At 40.1% G+C, this 21,665-nt stretch overlaps 1 protein-coding gene across 6 annotated transcripts in view; it reads right to left on the bottom strand.

Annotated features, from left to right (window-relative positions):
- Nucleotides 1-21,665, bottom strand: part of LOC133635425 (uncharacterized) — a 418,448-nt gene that overhangs the window by 48,929 nt on the left and 347,854 nt on the right. For 5 of the 6 annotated variants that reach the window (XM_062028617.1, XM_062028616.1, XM_062028619.1 and 2 more), the window contains one exon: nt 13,381-13,457. The gene's annotated coding sequence lies outside the window, so the exon portion shown is untranslated. Of the gene's footprint in view, nt 1-3,819; nt 4,224-13,380; nt 13,458-21,665 lie in introns of those variants that run through there. The other variant, XM_062028622.1, reaches the window with a different exon arrangement.

Here is a 21,665-nt window from a genome sequence, read left to right as displayed (position 1 = left end):
TGTTAAAATTGTGAACGAATGTGTTGTTATTTTACAAATGTTATCCTCTTAAAACTCTAATATGGGGGCAACGAAGCTCTGGCTATACTGTGTATTCAAATAAATCCGTAGTCAAAGTTGCTATACCCATGCAATTTCTCTACGTACTGTGTCAGCTGAAGGCTCCGCAAAAAGACTTTAAGACTAAAATTATCGGTTAATCGGTCCTGCTAGACACCAACATCTATTTAATAATACCACCTTAACATTTGACAACCAAACAATTAAACATGGCGACCCGGTAAAGAATCTGGGTATTATCTTCGACCCAACTCTCTCGTTTGAGTCACACATTAAGAGTGTTACTAAAACGGCCTTCTTTCATCTCCGTAATATCGCTAAAATTCGTTCCATCTTGTCCACTAGCGACGCTGAGATCATTATTCATGCGTTCGTTACGTCTCGTCTCGATTACTGTAACGTGTTATTTCCGGGTCTCCCTATGTCTAGCATTAAAAGATTACAGTTGGTACAAAATGCGGCTGCAAGGCTTTTGACAAAAACAAGAAAGTTTGATCATATTACGCCTATACTGGCTCACCTGCACTGGCTTCCTGTGCACTTAAGATGCGACTTTAAGGTTTTACTACTTACGTATAAAATACTACACGGTTTAGCTCCAGCCTATCTCGCCGATTGTATTGTACCATATGTCCCGACAAGAAATCTGCGTTCAAAGAACTCCGGCTTATTAGTGATTCCCAGAGCCAAAAAAAAGTCTGCGGGCTATAGAGCGTTTTCTATTCGGGCTCCAGTACTCTGGAATGCCCTCCCGGTAACAGTTAGAGATGCTACCTCAGTAGAAGCATTTAAGTCCCATCTTAAAACTCATTTGTATAATCTAGCCTTTAAATAGACCCCCCTTTTTTAGACCAGTTGATCTGCCGTTTCTTTTCTTCTCTCCTCTTCTCCCCTGTCCCTTGCGAGGGGGAGTTGCATAGGTCCGGTGGCCATGGATGAAGTGCTGGCTGTCCAGAGCCGGGACCCCGGGTGTACCACTAGCCTGTGCATCGGTTGGGGACATCTCTGCGCTGCTGACCCGTCTCCGCTCGGGATGGTTTCCTGTTGGCCCCGCTGTGGACTGGACTCCCGCTGATGTGTTGGATCCACTGTGGACTGGACTTTCACAATGTTATGTCAGACCCACTCGACATCCATTGCTTTCGGTCTCCCCTAGGGGGGGGGGTTACCCATATATGCGGTCCTCTCCAAGGTTTCTCATAGTCATTCACCGACGTCCCACTGGGGTGAGTTTTTCCTTGCCCGTATGTGGGCTCTGTACCGAGGATGTCGTTGTGGCTTGTACAGCCCTTTGAGACACTTGTGATTTAGGGCTATATAAATAAACATTGATTGATTGATTGATTGACAAAAAGAAGACAATTCAAACTCAAACACTTAAATGGACCAATATTGCAAACAAGCTAACGGTCCAAGACCAGCATATGTAACTAGAAGAGGCAATTCCTAAAGGAATTGCGGGTGAATGCTTCAATGCTGAAGTTGAACTGAAATGCTGACAGAATGTAGTATGAATGTAAGAGTACTTTGAATGTTGGAATGGTTTGAAAAGGTTGAAAAATGTGGGAATTGTGCAACTTGGAAAAAACGTCCCATTCATTTCAATGGGAACTTCCTGGAAATTTGGGAATTTTGGGAAAAGCGGGGTTCTTTGAAAATGATTAGGAGCATGGATGTCCTGTATGGGCTGAATTGAATGGTGTTAGAATTGTTTAAATCGGGAAAGAAATTATCTGTGTTGGCCTTGTGATGAGGTGGCGACTTGTCTAGGGTGTACCACGCCTTCCGCGCTAATGCAGCTGATATAGGCTCCAGCACCCCCCGCGACCCCGAAAGGGACAAGCGGTAGAAAACGAATGGATAGATAATGTTGTTGTTGGCCACCTGGGGTAACAGTAGTAAAGGGGTTAACCTCCTAGTGCCCCAAGACCCCATAGAGGAGCCTCCACTGCCGGATGCACTTTAACGTCATGTCCAGGGCATATTTAACATCATCTACAAAGCTACAAATAATTGCTATTGCACCATCTAGTGGACACATTTAGAACTGCTATTTATTTCATTCAAAAATTTCAGGTTAATTTTTACACTCGGCAAACTCATCCCCCAGCCCGGATAAAACCTGTCCTCGGGCCGTACGTTTGACACCCCTGGCATCATTCATTCAAATGAATTTACCTTTATAATTAGCGACAATGAAATGTAATCAAACCAGTGCCGCTTTGAACTCGTCCCCAATATTTTTTTAATACCGCATGCAGTTTGATCATTTTCCTCGACTTGTGCACTAACATCATGTGGTTTATTTATTTTTTGACACATCTAACATCATCTACAAAGATACAAATAATTGCTATTGCGCCATCTAGTGGACACATTTAGAACAGCTATTTATTTCACTCAAAAATTTCAGGTTAATTTTTATACTTGGCAAACTCATCCCCCAGGCCGGATAAAACCTGTCCTCGGGCCGATTCATTCAAATGAATTCACCTTTACAATTAGCGACAATGAAATGTAATCAAACCAGTGCCGCTTTGAACTCGTCCCCATCATTTTTTTAGTACCGCATGCAGTTTGATCATTTTCCTCGACTGGTGCACTAACATCATGTGGTTTATTTATTTTTTGACACATCTAACATCATCTACAAAGATACAAATAATTGCTATTGCGCCATCTAGTGGACACATTTAGAACAGCTATTTATTTCACTCAAAAATTTCAGGTTAATTTTTATACTTGGCAAACTCATCCCCCAGGCCGGATAAAACCTGTCCTCGGGCCGATTCATTCAAATGAATTCACCTTTACAATTAGCGACAATGAAATGTAATCAAACCAGTGCCGCTTTGAACTCGTCCCCATCATTTTTTTAGTACCGCATGCAGTTTGATCATTTTCCTCGACTGGTGCACTAACATCATGTGGTTTATTTATTTTTTGACACATCTAACATCATCTACAAAGATACAAATAATTGCTATTGCGCCATCTAGTGGACACATTTAGAACAGCTATTTATTTCACTCAAAAATTTCAGGTTAATTTTTATACTTGGCAAACTCATCCCCCAGGCCAGCTAAAACCTGTCCTCGGGCCGATTCATTCAAATGAATTCACCTTTACAACTAGCGACAATGAAATGTAATCAAACCAGTGCCCCTTGAGCTCGTCCCCATCATTTTTTAATATTGCATGCTGGTGATGGCTCAGCGGGAGACACCCACATGTTGACTCTACAGGTGTCAGTGCTTCATGTGACACACCGTCAAGGCAGGCCTTTCGACCTAAACTGCTAAACGCGGGGTGTTGAAAATGCCACATCTACGGAGCTGTGACGGTAGGTGGAACAAGAGAGTTTCCTCCATCCCCATGAGCACATCCATCCAACCCCACTCATATAAAAGCACAAATCACAAAGTGTTTTACAGCTGCAGGTTTCCTTGCAAGGCTTCTCACAGCTCTCGGGCGTCCTATAGCAACCCCCGGCGGCTTCTCCCCGGCAGGAATTTGACTGCTAGGAATCTAAGTGCCAGGCGTTTAAAAACCCGAGGAATGCTATTGTTCCGGTCACAGCTGCAGTAGCTTGAGCCCGGCTACTGCTGCCACTGTGTGTGTCAGTGTGTGTGTTAGTGTGTGTATTAGTGTGGGGTTTTTGAGGAGGGGGAGGAGGAGGAGGAGGAGGAGGAGGAGGAGGAGGAGGAGGAGGAGGAAGACGTGCGGGAGGAGTCGAAGGTGCGAAAAAGGCAACTTTACGTGTTTCCAGTGCTTTGTGGTCTTATGACAAAGCAGCACATAGTTGACAGCAATTTGACAGATTCCTCATGCCTGGGAGGTTGTGCCACTGATGTTTCACTGCAAAGCTCAAAAAGGAAGAAAAAAAAACACTCACCTGCTACAACGTTAGGTACACCTGCACAATTAAGAGTAAATACAAGATACCATCTCTACATTTGTGGAGATACTACTCGTCTGTTTTGACTGACCAGGTCAAAGAGTAAATAACAAGTGTCAACAAAGTACAAATTCATTAGTAAGAGGCAAGTGTTCCTTGCATAAGTAATATGTAAACCAGGTAGAGTTGGGCAGGTTACCGAAATTTCCAGGCTATAACCACGACTTTGAACTAGGGTTGTACGGTATACCGGTAATAGTATAGAACCGCGGTACTAATAAATCATATTCAGTACTATACCGCCTCTGAAAAGTACCGGTTCCCTCACCACTTGGCTCCCCCGTCGTTGTCACGTCGCGTCATTGCTGGTTTGCGAGCATGTTCGGCAGCGCACAATCACAGAGTACTTACAAGCAGACACAGTGTGTAGACAGAAAAGGGTGAAACGGATGCATTTTGGCTAAGGTGAAGCTATAACACTGAAACGCCCTCAGGAAGAGGTGCTTTAAGACATGGCTAGCTAGCTAGTGGCTAAAGTCCATAAGTTTCTTACAAGTATCATCCCTGCAGGACGAGGAATAGCTAAACATGCTTCACTACACACCGTAGCTTACCGGTGTCAAAATCTAAAAAAACGCCATTGGTGGATCTACACCGAAAATCCACTGTAATGATACCAAGTACAGGAGCGTATCTAGTCGGTACTACTATGATTTCGACGATATTGCTTGGCATCACAACATCTTCTTTCGGTTTTTTTTTAATTCATATTATGTTTATAAATTCAGGAAATATGTCCCTGGACACATGAGGACTTTGAATATGGCCAATGTATGATCCTGTAACTACTTGGTATCGGATTGATACCTACATTTGTGGTATCATCCAAAACTAATGTAAAGCATCCAAACAACAGAAGAATAAGTGATTATTACATTTTAACAGAAGTGTAGATAGAACATGTTAAAAGAGAAAAGTAAGCAGATATTAACAGTAAATGAACAAGTTGATTAATAATTCATTTTCTACCACTTGTCCTTAATAATGTTGACAAAATAATACCAGTACCGGTACCAAAATATTGGTATCGGGACAACACTACTTTGAACCCTGCATTATACAATGCTGCAGCTAATTTATGAAATAATTTGTGTTCACAAGCTTCAAATGCCGCCAATAAATTTAGCCCCGTCTCAACCGACGAAATAAATGAACAGTCACCGTGGACCAATGAAATTGTTCACATTAAACCAAATGCACTAACACAATCATTCATTAGCCATTTAGCGCCTTATGGACTCACCCTCATCATGGAGAAGAAACCATGAAATGTGCAAGAAGCAGCCCCAAAGCCAAAGACGATAAACCCGGGGCATCGAAAAAGGAAACAGGTGTAACATGTAAACCAGGCAGTGTTGGGCAGATTACCGTAATTACCAGACGATAACCACTACTTTTTTCCCACACTTTTTACCCTGCATTATACAATGCTGCAGCTAATTCATATGCCGCCAATAAATTTAGCCTTGTCTCAACCAATGAAATTACTGAACAGTCACCGTGGACCAATGAAATTGTTCACTTTAAATCAAATGCATTCACACAATCATTCAATTAGCCATTTAGCGCCTTATGGACTCACCCTTATCATGGAGAAGAAACAATGAAATGCGCAAGTAGCAGCCCCAAAGCCAAAGACGATCAACCCGGTGCATCAAAAAAGATTTGGTCACATTTTCAGTAGACCCATAATAAATTCATAAAAGAAGCAAACTTCATGAATGTTTTTTGTGACCAACAAGTATGTGCTCCAATCACTCTATCACAAAAAAAAATAAGAGTTGTAGAAAATATTGGAAACTCAAGACAGCCATGACATGATGTTCTTTACAAGTGTATGTACACTTTTGGACCACGACTGTGTATGTGTTTGTATGCTCCTAAAATCTGGAACAGTCTTACAGAACGTTTGAGACGGGCCTCAACCTTGGCAGAGTTCAAACCAAGTTCCACACGTAGTAAAACGCCACAGGTTGAAGTATATAGCTACGCAGTAAACAAGTGGTCACGAAAATTCCATGACAACCGTGGTGACAAACAAAAGCCTCATTTAAAAAGGGTGGTCTGCACCACTTTTGCACTTGTTATCAGTTGTACACACAGTCTTAGTTGATCACTTGCAACAGACCCACTAATAGTTAGCACTATTTTATAGTTTGCACATATTTAGCACTTTGAGTAAGCCCTTATCGTACTGAAAATTAACCGAACTGTGACCTCAATACCTACCAAACCCTGTTACATTTTTATTTATAACCCATAATAGCCCATCACATTATTACATGTTTTGCAGGTGTATGGAAAGAGAGTGTATATATATGTGTACTTGTATGAAACGTTATTTATTTTAATTAATTTTTGATTAATTATAGTTACTCGTTACTTTACCAAAGAAGTAATTGACTAACGGAATTACTCTTTACTCTTTACCAAAAAAAATTAAAATCTTTAAATATTTGGCATATGCATTTGAGTTATGTTTAATGTAAGCGGGGTAGGTCCCTTTAAAAGGTGGCGCCTGTTGCTTAGTGACGTGTGACATCATCAAGGGTTTCAACGGAGCTGAGTTTTTTAGCTTTAGCAGTTAAAGGCCTACTGACATGATTTTTATTTATTTAAACGGGGATAGCAGATCCATTCTATGTGTCATACTTGATCATTTCGCGATATTGCCATATTTTCGCTGAAAGGATTTAGTATAGAACAACGACGGTAAAGTTCGCAACTTTTGGTCGCTGATAAAAAAAAAAGCCTTGCCTATACCGGAAGTAGCTTGACGTCACAGGAGGTAGGATTCCTCACAATTCCCCGTTGTTTACAATGGAGCCAGAGATATTCGGACCGAGAAAGCGACGATTACCCCATTAATGTGAGCGAGGATGAAAGATTCGTGGATGAGGAACGTTAGAGTGAAGAACTAGAGAGGCTTTTTTCGCTCTGACCGTAACTTAGGTACAAGGTGGCGCTTAAAGTCTGTGTAATCCCTACAAGGTAAAGTGACGTTACAGATGGAGGTATGAAATGGTATATATATTGTAAGATCAATAAAATATATGTTTGCAGTTATACACTATGATTATGTCAGGTTCAAACACCGATGACATTTATTAAACAGACAAGAAGCAAGGAATCATGCAGAGACAGAGTTCAATTTTGCTCAATGAGGAGAGACGTTATTGGGCTGTACTTTGATTGATTGATTGAGACTTTTATTAGTAGATTGCACAGAACAGTACATATTCCGTACAATTGACCACTAAATGGTAACACCCGAATACGTTTTTCAACTTCTTTAAGTCGGGGTCCACGTTAATCAAGTCATGGTACGTACTCTAGTTACAGATCCGAACTACGCTCTAAAGTCCAGCCCACTTGCTCCACTATTTATTTGTGAGGTCCCTGGTTACGTCACTGAGGATGCCTCTGAAGGAAGGGGGGGGGGGGTAATCTCATCAGCCTCAGTTAGACACAATAAATGACTATTCACGAAATGCACATTTGCTGACACTCGCGATATCGCCCTGTCTCTGCTCTGTCTGCGACACAAACACTGATACGAGGCCATGTCCCTTTGCACAGATAGAAAAGTACAACTTCAGCACAATTGATAATAACTATAGCAACGGCCTTTAAGCATAAGAGTTGTGTGATAATTTACACACAATTATTCCAACAGATTATACTGTAACGTCTCAATTATTTCCGGCATAATCCCGTCCATCATACCATGTCCAAGTTATCAAGCACACTGGACACAAACTTTCCTTTTTTTTGTCCTTTTAGACCTGCTGTCAATTTACATGGAAGTGTCCTGTGACAGTCTTGCGTCCATTTTTTTCTACTCCCCATAGTTGAACGGAAATTTGGTTACACCCTTTTGCGTCTGTGTTTACACAAAATAGAAAGGTGAACGATCGGCACACCTTTGAGGTGTTTTTACGAGCTAAATAGTTATTCTTACATAACAAACTGAAAACAACCACGACGAGAACGCAGGCAGGTGCTCGGGACACTTAACAGATTAAGATGGTTAGACCTAAGGCAGCGCTGCGCGATATGGACACAACTATATATTCTGATAACCAATATATATATATCACAATATAGCACGTTTTCTTAATATTCTATACATACACACAAAATAATTGTCAATGTATCCTGTATTTTCTCATTTTATTTACAAAACCCAAAACCAGTGAAGTCGGGATGTTGTGTTATTCATTAAAAAAATAAAAATAAAACATATTCAATTGAATTGACTGCAAAGACAAGATATTTAATTTTTGTTTTGCAAATAATCATTAACTTAGAATTTAATGGCAGCAACACATTGAAAAAAAAGTTGTCACAGGAGCATTTTTACCACTGTGTTACATGGCCTTTCCTTTTAACAACACTCAGTAAACGTTTGGGAAATGAGGATGAGGAGACACATTTTTGAAGCTTTTCCGGTGGAATTATTTCCCATTCTTGCTTGATGTACAGCTTAAGTTGTTCAACAGTCCGGGGGTCTCCCTTGTGCTATTTTAGGCTTCACACATTTTCAATGGGAGACAGGTCTGGACTACAGGCAGGCCAGTCTAGTACCCACACTCGTTTACAATGAAGCCACACTGTTGTAACAGGCAATGTCTTGCTGAAATAAGCAAGGGCGCCCATGAATAAGACGTTGCTTGTATGGCAACATACACTACCGTTCAAAAGTTTGGGGTCACATTGAAATGTCCTTATTTTTGAAGGAAAAGCACTGTACTTTTCAATGAAGATAACTTTAAACTAGTCTTAACTTTAAAGAAATACACTCTATACATTGCTAATGTGGTAAATGACTATTCTAGCTGCAAATGTCTGGTTTTTGGTGCAATATCTACATAGGTGTATAGAGGCCCATTTCCAGCAACTATCACTCCAGTGTTCTAATGGTACAATGTGTTTGCTCATTGGCTCAGAAGGCTAATTGATGATTAGAAAACTCTTGTGCAATCATGTTCACACATCTGAAAGCAGCTTAGCTCGTTACAGAAGCTACAAAACGGACCTTCCTTTGAGCAGATTGAGTTTCTGGAGCATCACATTTGTGGGGTCAATTAAACGCTCAAAATGGCCAAAAAAAGAGAACTTTCATCCGAAACTCGACAGTCTATTCTTGTTCTTAGAAATGAAGGCTATTCCACAAAATTGTTTGGGTGACTCCAAACTTTTGAACGGTAGTGTATGTTGCTCCAAAACCTGTATGTACCTTTCAGCATTAATGGTGCCTTCACAGATGTGTAAATTACCCATGTCTTGGGCACTAATACACCCCCATACCATCACACATGCTTCCTTTTGAACCTTGCGCCTATAATAATCCAGATGGTTCTTTACCTCTTTGGTCACGACGTCCACAGTTTCCAAACACGATTTGAAATGTGGACTCGTCAGACCACAGAACACTTTTACACTTTGCATCAGTCCATCTTAGATGAGCTCGGGCCGAGCGTTTCTGGGTGTTGTTGATAAATGGATTTCGCATTGCATATTCGAATTTTAACTTGCACTTACAGACGTAGCGACGAACTGTAGTTACTGACAGTGGTTTTCTGAAGTGTTCCTGAGCCCATGCGGTGATATCCTTCACACACTGATGTCGCTATTTGATGCACCATCTAAGGTCCGTAATATCATCGCTTACGTGCAGTGATTTCTCCAGATTCTCTGAACCCTTTGATGATATCACGGAGCGTAGATGGTGAAATCCCTAAATTCCTTGCAATAGCTGGTTGAGAAATGTTGTTCTTAAACGGTTCGACAATTTACTCGCGCATTTGTTCACAAAGTGGCGACCCTCGAAAAATAGCGCTCGTCCGCCTTTGTAGTCCATACCGATACCGTAGTTGATAAGCTTCTTCTTTTTCTCTATCTTCTTGTTATGTGACATTCATCCTCCGCTGTTGCCATTTCTAATATAAAGTAGTGTAAAGTTCTTACTTATATCTGTCAGTAAACTCGCCATGAAAGCGCTAAAACATACCGGTGTAGTGAGTTTACATTATTTACCCGAGGAACTTTAGTTATTAGAGTTCCGGTCGGACGGTTTTTCACGGGACACATTTCCGGTGTTGTTGTTTCTGGATGAGGAGATGCTGCTACGTTATTGATTGAAGTAAAGTCTTAATGTCATTAAAACAGTTAGCGCCATGATTTGACACTTCTTCCACTGCCGTCCTTGCACGCTACACCGCTACAACAAAGATGGCGGGGAGAAGACACTAACAAAGGTGAGCCACGTAAATAAGACCCGCCCACAAAACGGTGCATCCTGAAGCGACTGTCAGAAAGGACTTGAAGATGATCTGTAAAACATCATCTATGCAACATTTTGAGCAAAGAACCACCATGACATGTTATGTAGACCACAAGGAAGTCTTTTACATTTAGAAAAAAATCATAATAATATGACTCCTTTAATGCGCCTTATAATCCGGTGCGCCTTATATATGAAAAAAGATCAAAAATAGACCATTCATCGGCAGTGTGCCTTATAATCCAGTGCGCCCTATGGTCTGGAAAATACGGTACTTGTTGAAAGTATGTTGAAAGTATAGTCGACAACAGATCGCGTGTGTTTCCGATACACATTCCCGGAAAGGAACTATCGGGGCAGCAAAGCTTCTCTCACTTTCACTGTATTTGTCTCATTATTTCTCTCTGCTCCCGTCCTTCTTTCTAGTAATTACCATCCAGCTGCTTGGTGGAACAATGCTTGGCATTCTTCCAGGCGGCTGACTTCATACACTCTGTGCCACGCTCAATTTAGAGCGCAACGGAAGCTGGGCATGACTGGCACCCCCCAGGGCATTACTGTGTCTCTCTGTGGGACCTTATGTGTGTGTGTGTGTGTGTGTGTGTGTGTGTTCTTGTATTTCTCACCTTCTTGAGACATCAACAAGGAAAAGTAGCTTCAAGTTAGGACCAAAAATCATGGTCCCAATACGGAAAACCATTGCATCTAATAGAGAGCCAAATACTAGAGTCCGTGAACCTTGCCCCAAAGTCAGGATTTTTTTTGTTGATTTAATGTGCATACAAAAGTAAACATTGACAGGTGCAAAGGCAGCAATATATGTTAAAACAAGACCACAGCTAAGGAAGGACTTCCCTGTTCATCCCCGAAAAAACCCGCCAGGTGAACAGCTGATTGTACGACTTCCGGTGCTGACGTAAGACAACCCGCGTCCCATATGTGACCATAGGATGAACAAATACACTACGGTACTGAGACTATAGTGGCCATTAACAGTTAGGGTCTACAGCTGGGTTGCCCAAAGTGCAGCACAGGGGCCATCTGTGGTCCCTGACTCTTTTGTCATCGGCCTTAAGCACATTGCAGAAAATAAAAAATATACTGTAGATCTCATTTGCACCCCTGGTGGTGAAATCTAGCAAAATGAGGGTGGTCCCAAAAATGAGGGATTTTTCAAATTGACTGTGTGACGGTTTTAAAAGTGCTCCCCTTCTGGTCAACATATGAAATAACAAGTGTGTGTAAGAAATTGAAATATGCCCACTTTGGCCAACATTTTTTTTTTTAAATATATATATATATATATATATATATATATATATATAAATATATATATATATATATATATATATATATATATATATATATATATATATATATATATATATATATATATATATATATATATATGTAAAATAGTGACATTTTTTTAGTAAAATTAGGAGTTTTGTCATAATTTTGCCAAGTACAATTCCGATTATTATTATAATATTGCCAGATTGTTAGTTTTCTTATAAAACTATATATAAATATATATATATATATATATATTTATATATATATATATATATATATATATATATTTATATATATATATATATATATATATATATATATATATATATATATATATATATATATATATATATATATATATATATATATATATATTTATATATATATATATATATATATATATATATATATATATATATATATATATATATATATATATATATATATATATTTTTTTTTTTTTTTTTATTAATTTTGGCCAAAGGGGGCATATTTCAATTTCTTACACACACTTGTTATTTCATATGTTGGCCAGGGTATATCTTATAAAACTATATATATATATATATATATATATATATATATATATATATATATATATATATATATATATATATATATATATATATATATATATATATATATATATATATATATATATATATATATATATATATATATATATATATATATATATATACATATACATATATATATATATATATATATATATATATATATATATATATATATATATATATATATATATATATATATGTATATATATATGTATATATATATATATATATATATATATATATATATATATATATATATGTATATATATATATATATATATATATATATATATATATATACATGTATATATATATATATATATATAGAGAGAGAGAGAGAGAGAGAGAGAGAGAGAGAGAGAGAGAGAGAGAGAGAGAGAGAGAGAGAGAGAGAGAGAGAGAGAGATACTGTAATAACTTGAAGTAAATAATGAAAATTAAAAACAAACAAAAAATAAAATAAATAAAAAACAAAAAGACCTAAAAGCAGTCTTTTTCTTACAATGTGTCGATTTTTTTCTTATAAAATTGGGGAAAATTTCTGTAATTGTTTCTGTAATATTGCAATATTTTCTCGTAAAATTATTACTTTTTTATGTAAAATTATTACTTTTTAATGCAAAATGGTGACATTTGTCGTATAAAATTCGGACTTGTATCACAATATTGCCAATGTATTTGTTGTTCTTGTAAAATAGTGACATTTTTTAGTAAAATTATGACTTTTGTCATGATTTTGCCCATAACAATTCCGAGTATTTTTATAATGTTGCCAGATTGTTACAGTTTTCTTTAAAAAATTGTGACTTTTCTTGTTTAAAATTACGACTCTTTTCATAAAATTGCCAAAATGTTAAGTTTTTCTTGTAAATGTGCGACTGTTATTGAGTAAAATTCCAACTTTTATCATAATATTGCACAAATGTTCAGTTTTTCTTGTAAAATTTTGACTTGAGTCGAGTAAAATTAAGAATTGTATTATAATACTACAGAGAGACTTCCCATGTCTAAAAGGAAGTCTCTCTGTCTATAATATTAGAGGTTGGCATTTTTTGCAGGTCTCATGAAGGTAGAAAATACAAGAATGTGTGTGTGTGTGTGTGTGTGTGTGTGTGTGAGTGTGTGTGTGTGTGTGTGTGTGTGTGTGTGTGTGTGTGTGTGTGTGTGCATGTGTGTGTGTGTGTGTACGTGTACGTGCGTACCTTAAATCCTGAGGTTCCCCTTTGCCATCAAGCTATTTCATTGTCCTGTTCTCTTCATTAAATCTTCTGTCACCTCACTGAAAAAAAAATAAAACACAAGTGGAAAGTTAATCAATTTGTTGCAGTGTCAAGTATTTTAAAATGGAATATACATTTATTAGCCCGGAAATGTGGAAATTCAACGATTGCAAATCCTCACTGACAAAGCAGCTGAATATTACCTTATTTCGCAGACTATATGCTGCTAATTATTTTTCTCCACGCTTTAAACCCTGTCGCTTATAAAACAGTGCAGCAATTTTATCTTATTTTTTTTCTTTTGCGAACGGACATAATGTTTGTATTCAACAAATAGTTTTCATATAACACTGACAGAGACATAGAAAAGGTGTGTTATTGTTTGTGCTACGGTGCCATCTTTCGGACCAGTTCGCTCACGGCGAACAATCATTTCTATAACTTTTTTGTGATAGAGTGATTGGAGCACATACTTGTTGGTCACAAAAAACATTCATGAAGTTTTCTTCTTTTATGAATTTATTATGGATCTACTGAACAGCTCATTTTTTGTTTCATCTGACCACAGAATTTTCCTCCAGAAGGTCTTTTCTTTGTCCATGTGATGTCAGATGAAACAAAAATTGAGCTGTTTGGCCAATACCCAGTTTGGAGGAGAAAAGGTGACGCCTTTAATCCCAGGAACACCATACCTACCGTCAAGCATGGTGGTGGTAGTATAATGCTCTGGGCCTGTTTTGCTGCCAATGGAACTGGTGCTTTACAGAGAGTAAATGGGACAATGAAAAAGGAGGATTACCTCCAAATTCTTCAGGACAACCTAAAATCATCAGCCCGGAGGTTGGGTCTTGGGCGCAGTTGGGTGTTCCAACAGGACAATGACCCTAAACACACGTCAAAAGTGGTAAAGGAATGGCTAAATCAGGCTAGAATTAAGGTTTTAAAAATGGCCTTCCCAAAGTCCTGACTTAAATGTTTGGGTTAAAAATATTTCTTGCAAACCAGTAATTGTAGTCTGCAAATGATGTGTTGTTGTTGAGTGTCGGTGCTGTGTAGAATTCGGCAGAGTGACCGTGTAATACTCTTCCATATCAGTAGGTGGCAGCAGGTAGCTAATTGCTTTGTAGATGTGGGAAACAGCGGGAGGCAGCGTGCAGGTAAAAAAAGGTGTCTAATGCTTAAACCACAAATAAACAAAAGGTGAGTTCTCCTAAGACAAGGCATTGAAGCTTAGAGAAGGCTATGCAGAACAAAACTAAGACTGAGCTGGCTACAAAGTAAACAAAAACAGAATGCTGGACGACAGCAAAGACTTACTGTGGAGCAAAGACGGCGTCCACAAAGAACATCCGAACATGACATGACAATCAACAATGTCCACACAAAGAAGGATAAAAACAACTTAAATAGTCTTATTTGCTAAAACAAAGTAGATGCGGGAAATATCGCTTAGAGGAAGACATGAAACTGCTACAGGAAAATACCAAAAAAAGAGAAAAAGCCACCAAAATAGGAGCGCGACACAAGAACTAAAACACGACACACAGGAAAACAGCAAAAAAGTCAAAATAAGTCAGGGTGTGATGTGACAGGTGGTGACAGTACACCTACTTTGAGACAAGAGCTATAGTGATGCATGCTTGGTTATGATTTAAAGTCATACCCAACAATTGCGACAACGACTTTTTACTGTCAACGGAGTTTCGTTTTTTAATGATTTCTGCTGGTGGTGTGCCTACGCATTTTTTCAACGCAAAAAATGTGCCTTGGCTCAAAAAAGGTTGAAAAACCACTGCATTATATGACCGAAATAAATGAATTTCATTCAAAAACAAGTCATGTTATTATTGTATTATATTGGTCCACATTGTCCACTCTTCTACTGTCCACACACACACACACACACACACACACACACACACACACACACACACACACACACACACACACACACACACACACACACACACACACACACACACACACACACACACACACACACACACACTTTCTTGAGACCTCCGGAAAATGCCTACATCTTTAGGACCACCCTTTCTAGATATATAAAGATTTGTATTTACAACATTAATAATATATACATACTATGCACATATAAAAAAAGTTGTTGTGACAAATAGTTGGAATTTCACAAGAAAAAGGTTACAATTTTACAAGAAAAACTTTGAATTTTTGCAGTTTTATAATAAAAGTCGTAATTTTACTCAACGCAAGTTAAAATTTTACCGGAAAAACTCAACATTTGTGCAAAATTATGATAAAAGTTGGATTTTTACTCAATAACAGTCGCAATTTTCCATAAAGGCTTAAAATGTTGGCAATTTTATGAAAAGAGTCGTAATTTTACTCGAAAAAGTCACAGTTTTATAAGAAAACTTTAAAAATTGGACAATATTCTAATAATAATCGGAATTTTACTCAGCAAAATTATGACAAAAGTCATAATTTTACTCAAAAAATGTCACTATTTTACAAAAACAACACAAAAATTGCCGATATTGTGATAAAAGTCAGAATTTTAAATGACAAATGTCACCATTTTGCATTAAAAAGTAATAATTTTGCATAAAAAAAAGTAACAATCTGACGAGAAAATATTGCAATATTACAGAAACAGAAAGAATATGAGAAATTGTTCCCAATTTGATGAGAAAAAAGTTGACACATTGTGAGAAAAAGACTGCTTTTAGTTAATTATTATTATTATTATTTTTTTTGTAATTTTTAATTATTTATTTATTTATTCATTTTGTAATTGTTTTTTAAATCATCATTATTTACTTCAAGTCATTACAGTATGTCTCTATATACATATTGATTTGATTTATTTTTAAATAATTTCTGCCAAAGGGGGTGCATTTCAATTTCTTACACACACTTGTTATGTCATATGTTGACCAGAGGGGGAGCACTTTTAAAAGCGACACACAGTCAATTTGAAAAATCCCTCTTTTTTTTGGACCACCCTCTTTTTGGTAGATTTCACCACCAGGGGTGCAAATGAGACATTCTCTATTAGATGCAATGGTTTTCCGTATTGTGACCATGATTTATGTCATCACTTGTTGACCGTGGAAGGTACTTTTCCTTATTGGTGTCTCAACAATGGTAGAAATACAAGAACACACACACACACACACACACACACACACACACACACACACACACACACACACACACACACACACACACACACACACACACACACACACACAGACACACACACACACACACACACACACACACACACACACACACCCAAACAGAGTATTTGGTGAGAGATCCAACACCCACAACTTCATTCAACATGGACAGTGTATACAGTCATAGCACACACACAAACATGCATACAAACACACATAGTACCACTCTCACTCCAGACTTCAGTGAATAGGGAGCAGCACAATCCAACTCTTCCTTTGGAGTACAATGAGGACCTGTCTGCACCCAGTTTCCCCACCCCATCTTTTTTTTTTTTGTGCCAAAAAAGCAACACAACTAAACACAACACACACACACACAGTCGCAGTGAAGCGCTTATTTTTAGGACAGAAGCTCATTTAAGAAGGAGACAAGCAGTAGTTGATCTGCAAAGTATAAAAAATGTCTGTGTTCCACACAGAGATGACATAAAAACATAAAGCTTCACAGTTCTTTCGGATAGTCCCGACATCCCGATGACATGGTGTGATCGGACACTACTTGACACCACTTTCACAGTACACACGGTATTCTTTCTACAAACCCCGTTTCCATATGAGTTGGGTAATTGTGTTACATGTAAATATAAACGGAATACAATGATTTGCAAATCCTTTTCAACCCATATTCAGTTGAATATGCTACAAAGACAACATATTTGATGTTCAAACAGATAAATATTTATTTGTTTTGCAAATAATCATTAACTTTAGAATTTGATGCCAGCAACACGTGACAAAGAAGTTGGGAAAGCTGGCAATAAATACTGATAAAGTTGAGGAATGCTCATCAAACACTTATTTGGAACATCCCACAGGTGAACAGGCTAATTGGGAACAGGTGGGTGCCATGATTGGGTATAAAAGTAGATTCCATGAAATGCTCAGTCATTCACAAACAAGGATGGGGCGAGGGTCACCACTTTGTCAACAAATGCGTGAGCAAATTGTTGAACAGTTTAAGAAAAACCTTTCTCAACCAGCTATTGCAAGGAATTTAGGGATTTCACCATCTACGCTCCGTAATATCATCAAAGGGTTCAGAGAATCTGGAGAAATCACTGCACGTAAGCAGCTAAGCCCGTGACCTTCCATCCCTCAGGCTGTACTGCATCAACAAGCGACAACAGTATGTAAATGATATCACCACATGGGCTCAGGAACACTGCAGAAACCCACTGTCAGTAACTACAGTTGGTCGCTACATCTGTAAGTGCAAGTTAAAACTCTCCTATGCAAGACGAAAACCGTTTATCAACAACACCCAGAAACGCCGTCGGCTTCGCTGGGCCTGAGCTCATCTAAGATGGACTGATACAAAGTGGAAAAGTGTTCTGTGGTCTGACGAGTCCACAATTCAAATAGTTTTTGGAAACTGTGGACGTCGTGTCCTCCGGACCAAAGAGGAAAAGAACCATCCGGATTGTTATAGGCGCAAAGTGTAAAAGCCAGCATGTGTGATGGTACGGGGGTGTATTAGTGCCCAAGACATGGGTAACTTACACATCTGTGAAGGCACCATTAATGCTGAAAGGTACATACAGGTTTTGGAGCAACATATGTTGCCATCCAAGCAACGTTACCATGGACGCCCCTGCTTATTTCAGCATTGTGGCTTCATAGTAAAAGAGTGCGGGTACTAGACTGGCCCGCCTGTAGTCCAGACCTGTCTCCCATTGAAAATGTGTGGCGCATTATGAAGCCTAAAATAGCACAAGGGAGACCCCCGGACTGTTGAACAACTTAAGCTGTACATCAAGCAAGAATGGGAAAGAATTCCACCTGAGAAGCTTCAAAAATGTGTCTCCTCAGTTCCCAAACCTTTACTGAGTGTTGTTAAAAGGAAAGGCCATGTAACACAGTGGTGAACACGCCCTTTCCCAACTACTTTGTCACGTGTTGCAGCCATGAAATTCTAAGTGAATTATTATTTGTTTATGAGTTTGAACATCAAATATGTTGTCTTTGTAGTGCATTCAATTGAATATGGGTTGAAAAGGATTTGCAAATCATTGTATTCCGTTTATATTTAAATCTAACACAATTTCCCAACTCATATGGAAACGGGGTTTGTAGATTGAACGCAACACGCCCACTAATAGCACACACTTATTTTATAGATTGCCCACACTGTCAAGGTATTTACATCTTAGTAACCCTAAGATTTCACCTTTGGTTTTCAGTAGACCGTGGCAATATGCCGTGAGATACAAAAGTGTTACCATGGCTACTTAAAGTTGGCATCTTTCTCTCCCCACCTGAAAGGTATGCAGGCTGGGCCGAGGGCCAGGCCAAAACAAACAGAGGTGTGTTTTGGATTTTACTCCTCACTAACTGGTGCACTAAGAACTGAACGGTCATCTTTGGAAAGTGACCCAATGTTGTTATGGTATGGTTTGTGTCTTGTACTTCAGTATTACCACACAGACAACGTGATTTAATAAAATTGTACGAGTGTGAAGCCACTGGGATGGGAATCAGCACCTCCAAGTCCGAGTCCATGGTTCTCGACCGGAAAAGGGTGGAGTGCCATCTCCGGGTTGGGGAGGAGATCTTGCCCCAAGTGGAGGAGTTCAAGTACCTCTGAGTCTTGTTCACGAGTGAGGGAAGAGTGGATCGTGAGATCGACAGGCGGATCGGTGCGGCGTCTTCAGTAATGCGGATGCTGTATCAATCCGTTGTGATGAAGAAGGAGCTGAGCCGGAAGGCAAAGCTCTCAATTTACCGGTCGATCTACGTTCCCATCCTCAACTATGGTCATGAGCTTTGGGTTATGACCGAAAGGACAAGATCACGGGTACAAGCGGCCGAAATGGGAATCAGCACCTCCAAGTCCGAGTCCATGGTTCTCGCCCGGAAAAGAGTGAAGTGCCAACTCCGGGTTGGGGAGGAGATCTTGCCCCAAGTGGAGGAGTTCAAGTACCTCGGAGTCTTGTTTACGAGTGAGGGAAGAGTGGATGGTGAGATCGACAGGCGGATCGGTGCGGCGTCTTCAGTAATGCGGACGCTGTATCGATCCGTTGTGGTGAAGAAGGAGCTGAGCCGGAAGGCAAAGCTCTCAATATACCGGTCCAATCCTCACCTATGGTCATGAGCTTTGGGTTATGACCGAAAAGACAAGATTACGGGTACAAGCGGCCGAAATGGGAAGAGTCCATGGTTCTCGCCCGGAAAAGGGTGGAGTGCCATCTCCGGGTTGGGGAGGAGATCTTGCCCCAAGTGGAGGAGTTCAAGTACCTCGGAGTCTTGTTCACGAGTGAGGGAAGAGTGGATCGTGAGATCGACAGGCGGGTCGGTGCGGCGTCTTCAGTAATGCGGACGCTGTATCGATTCGTTGTGGTGAAGAAGGAGCTGAGCCGGAAGGCAATGCTCTCAATTTACCGGTCGATCTACGTTCCCATCCTCACCTATGGTCATGAGCTTTGGGTTATGACCGAAAGGACAAGATCACGGGTACAAGCGGCCGAAATGGGAATCAGCACCTCCAAGTCCGAGTCCATGGTTCTCGCCCGGAAAAGAGTGAAGTGCCAACTCCGGGTTGGGGAGGAGATCTTGCCCCAAGTGGAGGAGTTCAAGTACCTCGGAGTCTTGTTTACGAGTGAGGGAAGAGTGGATGGTGAGATCGACAGGCGGATCGGTGCGGCGTCTTCAGTAATGCGGACGCTGTATCGATCCGTTGTGGTGAAGAAGGAGCTGAGCCGGAAGGCAATGCTCTCAATTTACCGGTCGATCTACGTTCCCATCCTCACCTATGGTCATGAGCTTTGGGTTATGACCGAAAGGACAAGATCACGGGTACAAGCAGCCGAAATGAGTTTCCTCCGCCGGGTGGGGGGTCTCTCCCTTAGAGATAGGGTGAGAAGCTCTGCCATCCGGGAGGAGCTCAAAGTAAAGCCACTGCTCCTCCACATGGAGAGGAGCCAGATGAGGTGGTTCGGGCATCTGGTCAGGATGCCACCCGAACGTCTCCCTAGGGAGGTGTTTTGGGCACGTCCGACCGGTAGGAGGCCGCGGGGCAGACCCAGGACACATTGGGAAGACTATGTCTCCCGGCTGGCCTGGGAACGCCTCTGGATCCCCCGGGAGGAGCTGGACGAAGTGGCTGGGGAGAGGGAAGTCTGGGTTTCCCTCCTTAGGCTGCTGCCCCCGCGACCTGACCTCGGATAAGCGGAAGAAGATGGATGAATTTACGTTTTAGCTTGTTGTAAGCCGTGTGGTAAGCGTCCCGATTACATAAACGTATTTGTTTGTGCACATTAATACATTTGTGTTAAAGTGTTTGCTAAAGGCAGCGATCCCCCAAGACTGGGCCCCCCAACAGTGTGCAGAGGGATTGTGTGTAGTCTGGAAAGGGGTTTTGGGCCCTGGCTTTGTTTGTCTCTCTGTGCTGACATCACCGTGCTGATGGCACAAAATCCCCGTTCTACCGCACACAGCATTTTCCAAACAAAACACCAGCACGTGCACGTCGTGCACATACATGCGCCCGCTACCACTAATGCCAACTTGACCAAAAAACAACCCCCCCCCCCCCCCCCCCTCCCCACTCTACGCATATGCAGACACCATGTATGCGCCAATGATCGACGTTGTCAGGTCTGTGGCTCATGTCTTTAAAAAGAAACATGAAATTGTTTCATGGCGTCATGTTGTTATATGGAGTAACTTCCTGCTATGATGTGTTGTACTGGTGTGTAGTAAGGAGAATAAATATAGTGTTTCATTTAGTCGTGGCGGCAGGGGATCAACCATTGTTGGTCTATTTCAGGGGTCGGCAACCCAAAATGTTGAAAGAGCCATATTGGACCAAATATACAAAAAAAAAAAATGTGTCTGGAGTCGCAAAAAATGAAAAGTCTTATATAAGTGTTAAAACGGAGGCAACACATGACGTAAGTGTCTATATTACTCCCCCCCTTCGTCCGCCGGCGCAACGCGACCTAGTACGCATGCGCGGAAAATGCGCACGTCATAGTCACCTCCAACGTTCCCTCTAAGGTGCACGCCTGTGCAATTGCGCACTGCTCAAGCGTCCTCTGCGCACGGCAA

This window comes from Entelurus aequoreus, linkage group LG19 (assembly GCF_033978785.1).
Source record: "Entelurus aequoreus isolate RoL-2023_Sb linkage group LG19, RoL_Eaeq_v1.1, whole genome shotgun sequence".
Lineage (NCBI taxonomy): Eukaryota > Metazoa > Chordata > Actinopteri > Syngnathiformes > Syngnathidae > Entelurus > Entelurus aequoreus.
The sequence above is the reverse complement of the archived record's forward strand: the minus strand, read 5'-3'. Positions and strand labels throughout refer to the sequence as shown.